Source organism: Equus caballus, chromosome 7 (genome assembly GCF_041296265.1).
Source record: "Equus caballus isolate H_3958 breed thoroughbred chromosome 7, TB-T2T, whole genome shotgun sequence".
NCBI lineage: Eukaryota > Metazoa > Chordata > Mammalia > Perissodactyla > Equidae > Equus > Equus caballus.
In genome coordinates, this window is record NC_091690.1 from 77,012,551 (window position 1) to 77,027,835 (window position 15,285).

General features: G+C 37.9%; 1 protein-coding gene across 2 annotated transcripts in view; it reads left to right on the forward strand.

The window, feature by feature from the left end:
* Positions 1-15,285, forward strand: part of LOC100054490 (tripartite motif-containing protein 5) — a 59,834-nt gene extending 44,549 nt beyond the window's left edge. The window contains exons 11-12 of one of the 2 annotated variants that reach the window (XM_070273329.1): positions 13,879-13,978; positions 14,272-15,285. The gene's annotated coding sequence lies outside the window, so the exon portion shown is untranslated. Of the gene's footprint in view, positions 1-414; positions 2,249-13,878; positions 13,979-14,271 lie in introns of those variants that run through there. The other variant, XM_070273334.1, reaches the window with a different exon arrangement.

The window sequence follows — 15,285 nt, forward strand, 5'->3', positions numbered from 1 at the left end:
TTGAGATAATTGTAGATTCACAAACAGATGTAAGCAATAATAAAAAGAAGGCTTGAACAATTTCCCGCATTTTTCAGGTCCTTGATACCCCTGCTAAGATTACTCCAGTTCTGCTTTTGATACACATAAACACACATATATCTCACAGCCATATTTTTGTTTGTAGTGTTTTTAACAGCTTTAAGATAACAGAGGAGGACTAGCAACAGAAGTTAGCTCAGGGCTAATCTTCCTCAAAAAAATAAATAAATAGAAAATAAATAAATAAAAAAGAGAGGTTTACAAAAGCAAAGATCTCTGGTTGTTTCTTGTACAAATCATTATTTCTCCATGCTGTTACTCTCGTGTTCTTCCTATTTTGTAGTGTTGACGTTCTACCCTGCCAAGCTAAGCCAGAATAGCCTTTTATTTCAGATGCAGAAAACTGCTTCCTCCTTTCCTTCACAGAAGACTGAGACAGGAAACATGACTCTACCTCTTCATAATCACCCAAGCTACCAGTGAGAGCAAGGAGAGATGAGACCTCTTATCTGGACTCATGATGGAGGGAAGAGATCTTAGGAGCTCTGCCAGGATAAGACCTTCTTGAAGATAATCTTTTCTACTACTAGTCCTTGTAAGTTCTAGGAAAGTGTTCACAATTTTCCTGATAAATTACCAGCCCTTTGGTCAGCCTGATGAGACAGTCTGGATGATCAGATGCTTTCCATCTCCGCAACTCTTCTCTGGTCACTTGTCTCTCTGGAGTTCCAGGCATAGGGAATTTGTTCTCCAATGAGGGCCACAGTTTACTCTTACTTCAGTAGTGTCCCATGACTTTCTGGTGAGAGGTCTTGCTTTAGAACTTGTTCTTCATAATCTCAGAAAGACCTGGACAAGATGGTATATGTTAATTGTCTACTCAGTGACTAGTACAGGGCCCAGTAAAGAGGAGGCAATGAATTCAAATAAATTTTAATATGTTTGGTTAAATTCACAAGAGGAAAACCATACAGCTGTGGAAAAATTTATCTTAACATTTACTGAACTTACATTAAATAATAAATACCTACAAAAGATTTCAGGGCTCAGGAGAGAAAGTAAACAAAGAGTAAAAGAGTAATGTAATATGCAAAAAGATGAAACTCACTATGGCACAAAAACACAACAAAGAGACAATAATAATAATAATGAACCACATGGGTGATAATGGAGCAAAACATCTATGCACCCTAGGAAAGGGCTTTGCAATTTTAAACAGCTTTCAGGATAGGTCTCAGTGTGGGAAGGTGAGTTAGAGAATATTCTTCAACAAAATGTTGTGTAAAAGGGTATTTTTATCCAGAGTGATTAAGGAACATAAAGGCAGCCAGTGTGGGTTGAGGAGGAGTAGGAGGTGGGGTGAGAAGAATGAGGCCATAGCAGGGATGTGTAATGTGCACCTCAGTAGGCCATGATAAAGATGGACTCACACTGAATAGCACGCTTTTGAGAAGAGATGTGACAAGATTGATGTATACGTTTAAAAATCATTCTGGCTGTTGCTGTGAACAGTGATGAGACATTACTGTATGACCCCAATGGTAGTATTGGGGAGATCAGTGTGGAAACTGTTCCTGGAATATGGTTAAAAGACTTCATTGCATGAGACCTAATTTGAAGAGAATGCTATAGGATTTTGTGATGAACTAATTGTGAGAAAAAGGGACTAGACTGAGGTTAGCTATATGAAGATGGCCTCTGTTACCAAATAATTTCTTTGGAACTAATTTCCCTGGGAGCTAGAGTGCTTAGGGACACTGTCACTACTGTGGGGCAGATTAAAGCCTGTACGTTAAGGGATGGTTGAACAGGGCTCTCTCAGCACAGAGGAATGGGGGAGGAGTTGCAATGTTTCTGACTTTCCTCAGGTCTTGGATGCCAGGAACAGGTCCATCTTCCCATTGACAGTTCTTGACAGAGTAACAGGAGAAGTTACAAGGATGTTGGATAAACACCTAACAGGAGTTTTTATCTGCATTGTGAAGACCCTTTCATTTTTCTTGTCCTAATAAACAGATACAGAAAGCCTTTGTCTTCACAAAGGATGGAGTGAGATAAGGAACCTCAGGACCTGGTTGGTCCTTACCTTACTATAAAAATTCCTACATTGTACTATTTCCAAGGGGGAACATGCATTTTGTCTCTGTGTCTGTCTGTGTGTCTTATATGAGAAGAATTTCAATCGTGTAATGCTTCTTCAATGATAGAATAAAAGTTAATGAATAAAGGAAAAGTAAGGACTTGTGTTATTTTCAGGGGAGCCATAAAAATGTACCACAAATGGGTGGCTTAAATAAAATTTATTTTCTCGTGACTCTGGAGGATAGAAATACGAGATGAAAGGTGTTGACCTAGTTGGTTCCCTCTGAGAGTTGAGTGGGTAGCATCTGTTCCATGTCTCTCTGCTAGCTCATGGTGGTTTAGTAGAAATCTTTGGTATTTCTCAATTTGTAGATGCAACACCCTGATCTCTGCTTGTGTCTTCACGTGGATTCACATGTGTGCATGTCTATCTGTGTCCAAATTTGCCTTTTTTATAAAGATACACTCATGTTGAATTTAGGCCCACCCTAAGGACTTCATTTTAACTTAATCATCTTCAAAGGCATGATTTTAAAATAAAGTTAGATAATCACACTCGGGATTAGGACTTCAACAATTTTTTGCAGAGCACAATTCAACCTGGAGTAGCATTCTGTGTGTTTGAAACACGATAGACTTTATCTCTCCACTTTACGATATCCCTTATTTATTGAGATTTCTCTCCCATGACTGATGGATGCCTCATTTGAATTTATGTTCCTCAGATCTCTGTCTTGTGTGTGATCCTATGAGTATACTAACCTTCTTTCCCCTCAAGAAACATACACATTTAGGTGCCTATCAACATACTTGTCTTGTGTCCAGGCCAAGAAAAAATCTCAAATCTCTGAATACAAGACTCTCACAACCACTCAGTGAGTCTGGATCTCTGCACTTCTACATCCCCATAGCATTGGGTCTCAATCGAGTACTCGCTAACTTTACCTTTGTTTGTCTTTGTGAAAATCTGTGCAGTAGTGGAGAGAAATCTAAAGGAGGATCCGGAGGATGGTACATTCATCCCAACTCTATTGTAATAAAATGATCTCTATAAGTAGAATGATCTGTAAGCCATTCTACTTACTTACAATCAATCAATTCAAATAGAATCAATCTAGTCATTGATTCTATTTACACATCTGAAGAACGGGAGTACTCTTATTTGTCAAGGATATTTGTGTGAGGAATATATGGATGAAACTGATTTTTAAATTATAACTGTGATAAAACTATTACTGATAAATTACCTGCCTATTATTGTCCTTGCAATTTTTGTGGTTGTCTTTGGGGAATGAGTTTGAGGCAGGAGAAGGCTCTGTGTGTGGAGGTAAACATTTCTTGGCCTTTTGAAAATGGCTAATTGATGAAAGAAAAAAATGAGAAGCTAAGGAGAAAGGTATAATTATCCATGGAGAGATGAGAAGGTTCTAGCTTTGCACAGTCGTCAAACGTTGTGTTCCTGTGTATGATGCGCTGTTCCAGGTCCTGAGGATACATATTGAACAAAACCATTCCTGATCCGTGCACAGATTACATTTTAGGAAGAAGAGGCAGACATTTAATGAAAGATATTATATATTCTGTAGTAAAACAAAAGAGAGAGACAAATGGCAAATATACAGCAAGCAATAGTATAAGCAGTTTTGCTATAGGTGAGTTAACGTAGGTCTTTCTGATAAGAAGACTTGTAAGAAGAGACTGAAAGAGATGTGAGAGTGAGTTATGCTGACAACTGGGGAGAATCCTTCCATGCAGAGCAACAACCAAGTGCAAATGCTCTGAGAGAGCAGTCAGTATTGTTCTTTGAACATTGAGGATGTGTTTTCGTGATGGGAAAGAAAGGAAGGATAAATGCACGTTAATAGGAGTACGCCAACTGAAGGTATAAAGACTCAAAAGACCATGTATTATGGTTCCTTTTTATGAACTGATAGGAAAATGCCAATATGGAAGATTAGTGGTTACCTGAAGCTCAGGTTCAGAATGGGAGTGACTCCTAACAAAATTAGGTTTGTTTTCAAGTGATGGAAATGTTCTAAAATGGCATTGTGATGATAGTTACACAGCTTCATAAATTGACTAGAAATTTTTGTATTGTATTCTTGAAACTAATGTATTTGATGTAAATATAACTCAATAAAACTGTTTTTAAAAGTGAGTCATATCAGGGGTTGGATCGTTCCATTTAGAGAGAAGAACAAGTGCGAAGGCCCAGGGGTCACAGTGAGTTTAGTGTATCTAACATGGAGCATATGGTTTGGGGTGGGGAAGAAAAGGCAGACATAGGAGTGTTGTACAAGGTTCTTCAGAGAAAGGCCTCAATTTGTCCTTCTCTCCAGTAGGAGAAGAGAATCTAGCAATCACTGCCCTGGTTGGGTGATATTTGTCATACAACATAAACTGAGAGAAAAGTGTTTGATATGATGATAAAAAGCCCTTTTCATTGTCACTGACCTACTCCTCCTGTCTCTCTCTTCTCCTTTCTTTACTGAATAGTAAGGTTTTGTCCTGTTCTAAATCTCTTCTCGATCAATGTCCTTCTATTCCTCTCTTTCTCATCTTGACCTCTTCAACATTCTCAGCCCTTCAGGGGACTGTGACCAAGAAGACCCTCAGGAGTCAGAACAGGAAGAAGTTAGGGGAGCATTGCAATGGATTTCTCAGCACAGGTAATTCTACAGAAGGAGGTGAGCTGCCCATCTGCCTGGAGCTCCTGACAGAACCCCTGAGCCTGGGCTGTGGCCACAGCTTCTGCCAAGCCTGTATCACTGCAAAGAAGGAGTCAGTGATTTGCCCAGGAGAGGTATACAGTTGTCCTGTGTGCCAGAGCAGAAACCAGCCTTGGAACCTCTGACCTAATCTGCACCTGGCCACCACAGTGGAGAGAATCAGGGAGGTGAGCATGAACCCACACAAGTGGCAGAATAGAGCTCTCTGTGAGCATGATGGAGAAAAACTCCATTTGTTCTGTAAGGACCATGAGAATGCCATTTGCGTGCTTTGTGTGATGCCTCTGGAGCACAACAGTCAGAAAGTTTTCTGCATGGAGGAGGTGGTCATGGAAATCCAAGTAGGCCCCAGGGTGGGAAAAATGGTATATAAAGTGATATGTTCATTTTTTTTGGTCCTAATTTATTACCCTTGTCATCATAGGACTGAGCCCTGCCAACATTCCATACCCTTTGCTCAACTCTAAGGCTTGAAGGACATTTCTTTGCTTTCATTCATTTGCTTCATGAATAAGCCTAGACTACAAACTCTTAGCAAAGAGAATTTGGATGAGTGGAGAATTGCTTCCCAATGTAAGTTCTGATTTTCCCTCTGAGCAGAAATAGTTTTTGGATCATGGTTGTTTAGATGTGAGAAAACTGTCAATGAGAGGAAGGGACTTTCATGGCTTCAAGATCAGTTCTTCTAGGGAAAGAGAGATGCAGGCTATACTTGATGAAGGTATGGTAACTTGTATCTCCCAGGGTTAAGGAAGACATTCACCTCCTCAGATTTTTGTCTACATCCTAGATTCTACCTGCCAGTTTTATTTCTGTGAACTTCAGACTCTTCTGAGATGAGCCTGATTTCCTCCCTGTTCATCAGGTGGTGAGAAAGCTCATAACTTGACTCTGATGATTCCTTTCTCACAGAAGAAGCTCCAAGAAGCTGTGAAGAAGCTGAGGAAGGAGCAGCAGGAAGCTGAGAAGTTGGCAGCTCACATTATAGAAAAGATAGCTACCTGGAATGCAGGAAGAGCTTTTTCCTGAAGGGAGTCTTGAGACAGGAAACTGGGCAGCACCTTTGTCCAATCACAAAGAGGCCTCTTTTCCCTTGTTACCTGAGAATTAATGAGTTTAGAAGACATTTGATTAGTCCTCATTTCATTCCTTATTTGTTGGAGGTTGAGGGCTAAAGAATACTCATATCACAAGTGAATTGAAATATTTGGAGTTGAAGGCCTAGATGAAAGCAAGGTAAAAATGACTCCTGAATCCCATGTCCCAATTCCGTCATCAACTTTGAGCCTTGAATACTTCCAGGACACATATTGAGAAAGACCAAGTGTTCCCTTTTTAGGAAGTCTGGGTGGAGAGATTTAATACACAGGGTAGCGTGATCATCCAGGACACGTGTCTGCAACCCAAGCCTCCTGCAGGTATCACTTTGTGACTCAGGATTTGCCGTGATGAAGTAGACTTGAATATATTGCTTTGGGAGGAGCTCAAAGGAAAACAGCTGGAAGAAATGCTTTGCCAGGAAGTGCTCATGGATTTCACACCCTATTTTCTTTGAGAACCCACTGAGGGAAATACTTCTTGTCTTGACTCCCAGGCCCATACAAAGCAGTCCCTCAGCCAGATAGACTGAAGGCCACTTTCTCTTTTCCTCTCCAAAGAATCATATGTAGACTGAGAGACAGAGGATTCTGAAAGGTTTTATTGAAATGAGAGGCATCCTGGACAGTTTGGAACTGAGGTAGCTGCAAACAGCTGGAGGAAGATGAGGAGAGGGTGCTGGATAACTTGGTAGCAATTAAAGACCAGCTTGTTTAACAGAGTCTGTACATTAACGAGCTCATCTCAGAGCTGGAGTGTCAGATGTGGTGATCATCAACACACACACTGCTGGTGAGACTTGGGATGGAGCTCCTACCTATGAGATTTGGGGGAAAAGAGAGACAAAGTTTTCTTCCGTTTGAGTTCCTGCACTTTCTTCCTCCTGGTGGCATTCAAAGGTTCCTTTAGGCCTTCAGTTCCTCTTCTCTGTCATTCATTTCAAGGATCGTAGGGATAATTCAATGTAAAAATGTAAGAAAAATTTCCATTATTATTCATGTATAAAAGGCAGTCAAAAATTTGGAGCAAAGATTCTTTGTTTCCATTAGCTAGAATTTGTAATGCCTCTCCTCACTAAGCCTAGCTAAAAGCAAACAACAGGAATCTTTGTTTATGTTTGATTTTTGCTGTTGTTGTTGAGGAGTGACAAATGTAAGGCTAGACTGTGTAATACCTGAGTGAGGGATGTGCATGTAGGAACATGTGTGTTTCTGTGTTTCTGTGTGTATATGTATATTTGTGTGTTTGTGATGGCTGGTTTGGGATGTGGGGGCAAATCTGTGGTCTTGATGGACGAATTGTACCTAGCATGAATGTTAAAGTGTTTTTTTCTGTGGTATTGTTAGTATAACTATGACCTTAAGCTATGAAATGTGTTGGGAAATTCAGGAACGTTCAAACTTTCTCTACTTAATTCTCATGATTATCCTTTGCTAGATGAACAAGAATTTCTTTATTTACTTTTGTCTGAATAATGGGATAATCAAGGTCATCTGCTGGATCTTTAGCTTTGCCTTAATATATATATTCCTAGAGTTATAATTAACGTGTTATGAAATCCACCCATGTTGAGTGCACAGTGGAAGGAATTTTAGTAAATATATTGAGTTGCTAAACCATGAACAAATTCAATTCAACATTTGTTGAAAAGAATCTCCCTTCCTCCACTGAATTATTTTGGCAACTTTGTCAAAAGTCAATTTGCTCTGCATGTAAGGTTTTTTTTTTCTGGATTGTGAATCTGTTACTTGGATCTATATGTCTATTCTGGCACTAATACTCTAAGCTTTCGATTACTGTGGTTTCATAGAATATTTTGAAATTGGGCAGGTTAAATGTTGAAAGTTTTTGAAAAAAAATTAAAACATTTCTCTCCTACTATTTCAGAGCAGTTCAATTCTAACTGGGTTATTCTCTATGGGGAGAATTTTAGCCATCCTTGAACCTGGGAACATATGGAGAATGCTAGCAGGTAGAGGCCAGAGATACTGCTAATTTTCCTACAATGCAAGGACAGAATGCATGACAAAGAATTATCTGGGCCAGAATGCCAGTAGTGCCAAAGCTGAGAAACTTTGACCTGGGTCCTTTGAATTTCCCATGAAAATTTTGATGTAACTTGTTAAGTTTTATTAAAATGCCTGCTGGAATTTTGATAGGTATTGGATGGAATTTAAAGGGAAATTTGAGAATTATTGTCATCATAACAATGTAAGATCTCCCCTTTTATTTAGATTTTCTTTAAATGCCATCAGCAAGATTTTGCAGTTCCAGCCCAAAAGTCTTTTACTTATTTTCTTCAATTTTTGAGTAGATTCTTTTTGACTCAATTATTTAAAAAGTCTTAATTTCTTATTGTATTTTTCATTATTAGTAATCAAAAATACTATAAATTTTTATATTGATCTTTTATCTCACAATATTCCTACACTCTTTTGCTAGTTTTAGTAGTTTCTGTGTGTGTGTGTGTGTGTGTCTATTCATTGAGATTTTCTACATATTGGATCATGTCACCTGTAAATAAGTCCATTTTCACTTACTTTCCAAACTGGACAATTTAATTTCTTTAATTGTTCCCATTTCTTCTTTTCTTTTTTAGTTTTTTTCTTATCTGATCTACTAAATTCTTCCTATTTTCTGCTCTTCATCTTTCTCTATTTCATGTTTATGAGTGTGACGTGTTTCCCATTCAAAACTGAATAGCCAGAAGTAATACTCAGTTGTCCAGTGATAACCAAGTAAAACCTGGGAATGACACTAACTCAGAAGATATATAAGCCCAGAAATAGCACAGAAATTTGACAATTTGTGTTCAGCAGACCACTTATTCCTGGAGCCAGATCGATTACTGGATGTTTCATTTATTTGCTTTGGTACAATCTACTTCCATCTCTCTCTGATAAAACCTGTTTAATTTTGTATTTGATCATTTGAAATAAACACAATGCTGAGTAATTTGTAAATGATTCCCTGTATTTGTTGACCTGCAAATGGATGATGGAAGTGAGGCAGCTCTCACACAATCACTTATTGTATAGTGGGACTGTTGATTTTGCATGTGGCTATTTAGTTTAGCCTTTAGTAATGACCCATAGGACTAAGAAATTCCAGTTAAAGTTGATAATAGAGGCTCATTCTTATTGCAACATAATCCAGCTTTTCAATTCCAAGCTAAAGTTAGTGCCAGAAAAGTCAAGAGGATGAAAGCACAGCATGAGTTATGACTGGGACTAATGAAGAGCCACAGACTGAGAAAGCAGTCATACAAAGGTCTAATGGTAAACTTCTTACCTGATATAGGGCACAAGAATATCAATAATAATGTGTATTTGTTGGAATGCAAATTAGGGGAAAGGGGCAATAACCTGTTTTGAATTAACTGTAGGATAATGTCCACATGCTAACAAATAAGCTAAACACTTGGATACAAATCTGTAGGACTGGAAGGGATCTCTAGCTTTTGTAAATAGCTCATATATTTGGCCATAAACAAAGCCAAATCATGCAACATTTTAAGGAAGTAGTTGGGAAACAGAAATAACAATCATGGGAAATGAAGCCTGTGATTTTTCCATTCCTGAAGCAATTACAGACTTTAACATGCAACCTGCAAGTCGGCACCTATTGGAAAGCTGTAGTCACATAATTGACATTCTCTATGGTTTTCCTATGAGGGTGGGGGGCTGTGTACCCTTATTGACAAGAATAGATCTGGGGCAGCCATGTGGGCCAATCAAGAAACATTTTTAGTTTTGGCTCTTCTTCTTCAAATTGATATAATGTGTGATGGTCTTGTGGGCTTTACCGTCCACGATCTTGAAAACTAGGAGTTCAGATGACAGTTTCTCTCTTGTCTGGACTATTTTTTGAGAATATTTGGAATGGATCATTTTATCATATATATATTGGTTGCCAGACCATGAGGAGCTACTTTATAGTGATAAGGATGAAAATGAGAGAAATGCTGGTGTTGAAAGTAGATTTGAATAGTAGATGAGAGTTTAGATCTTCTACCCTAGAAAAGTGTTCTTGTTCAGTTCTTTTAGCAACTTTATTCATGTATATTACACTTAATTCATTTAAAATGTTTAATCCAATGATGTTTGGTATTTTCCATTATTAAAATATTAAAACAATTGTGACAAAACATGTAACATAAAATTTAGTACTTTAACCTTTTTAAAGTGTATACTTTAAGGACATCAATTATATTCACAGTGTTGTACACATATCTCCACTGTTTATTTCTATTTTTTTCATCAGCCCAAGTGGAAACTCTAACGGTTAGGCAATAACTCCCCTTTCCCCATTCTGCCTGACCCCACTTCCTGATAACTGCTAATCTAGTTTCTGCCTATATGAATTTCCTCCTCTCGGTACTTCTGTAAGCAGAATGACACAATATTGGTCCTTTTGTGTCTGGCTGATTTCATTTAGCATAATGTTTTTAAGCTTCATCTTTGTTGTAGCATGTATCAGTTTCATTCCTTTTTTATGGCTAAATAATATTCCATTGTGTGTATACACTCCATTTTATCTATTCTTCTGTTGATGGACATGGGTTGTTTCCACTTTTTGGCTATTGTGAGTAAGGCTGCAATGAACATTGGCATAAAAGTATCTGTTCGGGTTCCTGCTTTCAATTACCTTGAGTATATACCTGAGAGTGAAACTGCTGGATCATAATTTTAACTGTTCAGATTTTGCGGAACCCCCAAATTATTTTCTATATGACTACATCATTTTACATTCATACCAACAGTATACAAAGGTTCCAGGTTCTGCATATCTTTGCCCATACTTATTAATTTCTGTGATATTTTTTGCCAGTTTAAAGAGTGTGAAGTGGTATCTCTTTGTGTTTTTGATTTGCATCTCCATTATGACCCATAACGTTGAGCATATTTTCATGAGTTTATTGGACATTTGTATATCTTTTTGGAGAAATATCTATTCAAATCCTTCCCCGTTTCTTGAATTGGATGTTTTTGTTGTTGTTGTTGAGTTGTAGGAATGCTTTGTATATTCTGTATATTAATACCTTACCAGATATATGATTTGAAAATATGTTCTCCCTTTCTATGCATTATCTTTCTCACTCTTCACAGTGTCCTCTGATGCACAACAGTTTTTACATTTGGTGAGGTGCAATTTATTTTTCTTTTACTGCGTGTGCTTTTTGTGTCATAGCCAGAAATTATTACCAAATTCAATATCATTAAGAGATTTCTCTATGTTCTCTTCTAACACCTTTAGATTTTAGCTTTACATCTTTACTGGATTTTAAATATTAATTTATGTGTGATGTAAGTCATCCATTAGTAATATTATTGTAACCATTGTAATATTGTTAGCACCGTTTTGGAAATAATTTGCTAAAAAATAGTAAAGAGGTGGCAATCAGCTAAGGGGTGGACTGCATGGGACGTTTGTGTTTGTGTCCAATTTCAATTCAAATGCCTTTTTTTTATATAACAATCTCTTGAATTACACTTGGTAGAACCATCTCTACCCTCAGTCCATGTACTTGGTTCGGGTTGATAAAATCAGTAGCATCCAGGATGTGTATGTCTCTCAATTCTATGTAAATCAGCATATTTGATTCCTATATGTTTACCAGTGATGCAGTAATTATTTTAATTGTTTAATCATTGACCCAGTTCAGATGAGTGATATGTGCGCCTTAGAATTTTACTATCATGACTATAAAGAGAACTTCTCTTTTCTACGAGGTAGTATATAGAGATCGTCATTGAAACTAAGACATTCAAGTTGATGCTATATAGAGTTTTCAAAAAAAGACAACAGAGCAGGTAGAAAACAAAATTTTGAGAAGGAAGAGTAGATTCTGATGACAAGATTTTTGCTTAAACACATAGCTATGACTAAAGTTCTTCCTGCCCCCTGAATTTCTTCTTCTTTCTTTTAAATTTGTCATTTTTAGTTTAGTTTTTGACATACATAACCTCAAAAGAGCCTTGTGTAGAAAGTAAAATTTTTTCTGAAGATATAAAGCCAACTAGTAGCCAAGTCTTTGGTATAAAAGGGTTAGGCTGGAGAGGGGAAACCAACTATATTGGCACATTTCTGTTCAAAAAGATTAAGCAAATAATGGTTATGATGGGGAAAAGAAGATGACTAAAATACGTTGTGGCTATAGACTGGACTGCTTACTACAATATAGGGATTCCGGATAAGATACTATAATTTCTAAGATGGTGACTGAGGGGGTAATAGTAACATTCCAGACAATTGCATGTGAATAGTTTGGAAATATGATGTTACATTTTAGATTTTCTTAGGTGGTGGTCCATGTGGCTTATTTCATAGTTAAAAATTGATTAGATCACCTATAGGTAGTATGTAAGAGATGTAAAAAGTGAGGAGAGGGAGGCAAAGGGAAGATTTATTTGAAGTGCTTGTTTCCTTGTATCTGCAGCAAAACAATGTATACTTCTTGAGGACTATATGAATTATTCATCTTTCATTCCCCTTGACCTGGAATGATGTCTGGCAAATAGTAGATTTCACCTGTATTTGTCTCTAGAATAAATAAATACATAATGAGTTAAGGAGGTCTTCTCCTACATGTATTTAATACGTTAGTAGACCTCTTCTCTTCCTTTTAAACATATCCCATCTCCAGATATTTGAAGCATCTTTCTAACACCCTCACATGAGTCCTCAAGGGTGGTTGGTCTGAATCTTATCTCTACATTTTGTATCTCATATCCTGACCAGGTAGGGTCCATTTTTGTGTGAAGACAGAATTGTAGCCATGAGTGTTATGAGATCAATCAGAATTTTTTCAAACAAACCACAGGGCAGGGAAATTTGAGTATTACATTGTTTCTAATTGTTGATCACAGACCAAACTTGTCAATGGAAGGAAACTTGGGTGGTGGGAGGTCACAGAATTGAGGCCAATAAAAGCATTAGAAATGAGGGGTTACTCTATCAGAACCCCCACGAATTCACTCATTTTAGCCAAACTTCTGTCTCTGCCTCACCTCTTGTTTCCTATTTCTTAGGTACATGTATTATCACATCGAAGAACCTTTCCTTTTATATGTTAGCCCCCCAAATTTTTCACAAAAACAGCTCCTTTATACTTACTTTTCTTCCTGAAGATGGAAAAAATGAGATTTTTGAAGTTGACTTTCTTTGGATTTCTAAAAATTAGACTCAAGTCTCTGGTAATAGTGGCTTTGTTCCTGGTGCCAATAATTAATCTCTTCATGCTTACACACTTTAGCATCTTGTAGGAAAAATGTTTTCTTATGGCAAAAGTTAACCACTCACCTGGCAGTATCAAGGTCTTCCCAAACTCATGAAATTCAGACCACTATTAATTTGGTCATCATGTCTTCTTCTTTTCCAAATATGTGTAACATTTCCCCAGGGAATGTGACCTGAAATGCTAATCTCTGGGCATCTGGACTGGGATAACAGGCTTTGGAGACCCTTCAGACTTTCAACACAGGAGCCCCACAGATGAAAACCTAAACTCCTCAGGAACCAGGTTCTGGAACTTCCCTACTACCATCTGCCTGGGACCTGGTTGAACCACTGAGATGGCAGTGACTTCTCCATGCAGCAAATACTTATTTTAGAGGCATGAAATACCTTTGAAAGGCAGAATTATTTCCTCTGATTTTATATTATTTTTAAGAGGTAGACAGTATGGCATAAATTTTTCCAGTTTATAAGGAAAGACGTCAGTTTCTTTGAGGTGAAGACCTTGCCAAGGTCATACAGAGGGTAAATGGAAAGGTAGACGTGATCTTATTTCTTCTGGTTTCAGCATCAGTACTCTCACCTCCACGCTCCTCCAGGTCTTCAGTGAAGAGGATTTAAGTGCGTCAGTGAAGTGACAGAGGAGGGAGACAGTGGTCTGTGAGAAACACAAGGTCAGAAGAGTGGCATGATCAATTTTTGTCTTCCTTAGGAGTGAGACCTGAACTTGAAAAAGATAAAAATAGTGTCCAAAAAACTGAAGCTTGCATTCTGTATTCAAGATCTGAGATGGATGCTGAAAGTGTTTAAAGGTGAGGAGAGCCAGAGGAAAGTTGTGGGCATAGGATTCTTGTAGTATCAGGGCAAAATGGGTGTGTGGATGTTGTTTCTAGATGAGGGTAAAAGAGAGGAGGTAGACCCGACAAGAAGAGAGAGATCCTGTGCTACAGATGTGATCAGATCTAAGGGGAAATGGCCAGGTTTCTGGTTTGTGCTCTCAATCACCAGTTCATAGCCCTCCCCTGTTCCCACTCTAGAGAGAGGATTGGTTTCAGGGTTTACTCCTTTGCTTCTAACAACATCATTGCAACTTTTGTCATTTCAGAGCTGAGAGAAGTCCAGTGCTACTAGAGTAAGAAGAAATTAGAGTCTTCGCATCTCCGTGTTCTGATTCCTTGTCTGAAGTTGCCATTACTAATAGGTCCCGTGATCTTAGCTTCAGGTGTTCTCTGTTGGCCATTCCTCCCCAACATGTTGAGGTTTTGCTAGACTATGAAACAGGCTCTGTCTCATTTTTCAATGTCACAAACCATGTTTTACCCATCTACAAGTCTTCTAAATGTTATTTTTCTCAGACTGCTTATCCATATTTCAAACATTGGAAATGGGCAGCTCCCATGACTCTGTGGCTACTGAGTTCCTGAACCTTCTGCTTCTCTCATCCACTTCCTGTATTGCTCCTTGTTCTGGCTTTCATCTGTATACCTTTGTTCAAATGCACAAGTCACACCATCTCTTCCTTGTTGTCTCCCTTCTTTACTTTAGAACATTTACTCATACTTGGGATAGACAGTGTGCCTGGTTGGAGTTAGGAGAGGTGTTTATTTGCCATTTGCCCTTTTTGTATTCTCGAGAAAGATGTCTAATCCCTGCTAATGATGGAATAGTATTGATATAACATGCCCCCCCAATTTCTCCATATTTACCTTTATCGCTGATCTGAAGAGACATGGAAAAATCTGTCTGCCACCATGCACATTATCTAGGACAGTCCATAATCAATGTTCCTCCACATCAACAAATAAAAAGTCTTTGATTGTCCATTTGTTGCACAAGATACACTGGGTTCAGCAGAGAGTCAAAGAAAGGAACACATAAGCAGTATATGTACCCAGAGTAAAGATTTTATGTGCAGAGTGTTTCAATTCAGACCCTGTCTCTTCTTTTACAAGATGTATAATGATGAATAAATTCAGAGTTTCTTTTTCATAAAATCAAATTGGGATTTAAAACTATGCCTAACTCTTAGATCCACATGTAAAACTAAGTGTCAGCGAAAAGCAGCTATTTAAGTGTCTTGCACAATATAATAAATATTTTGTCTCATGATTACTGAAAA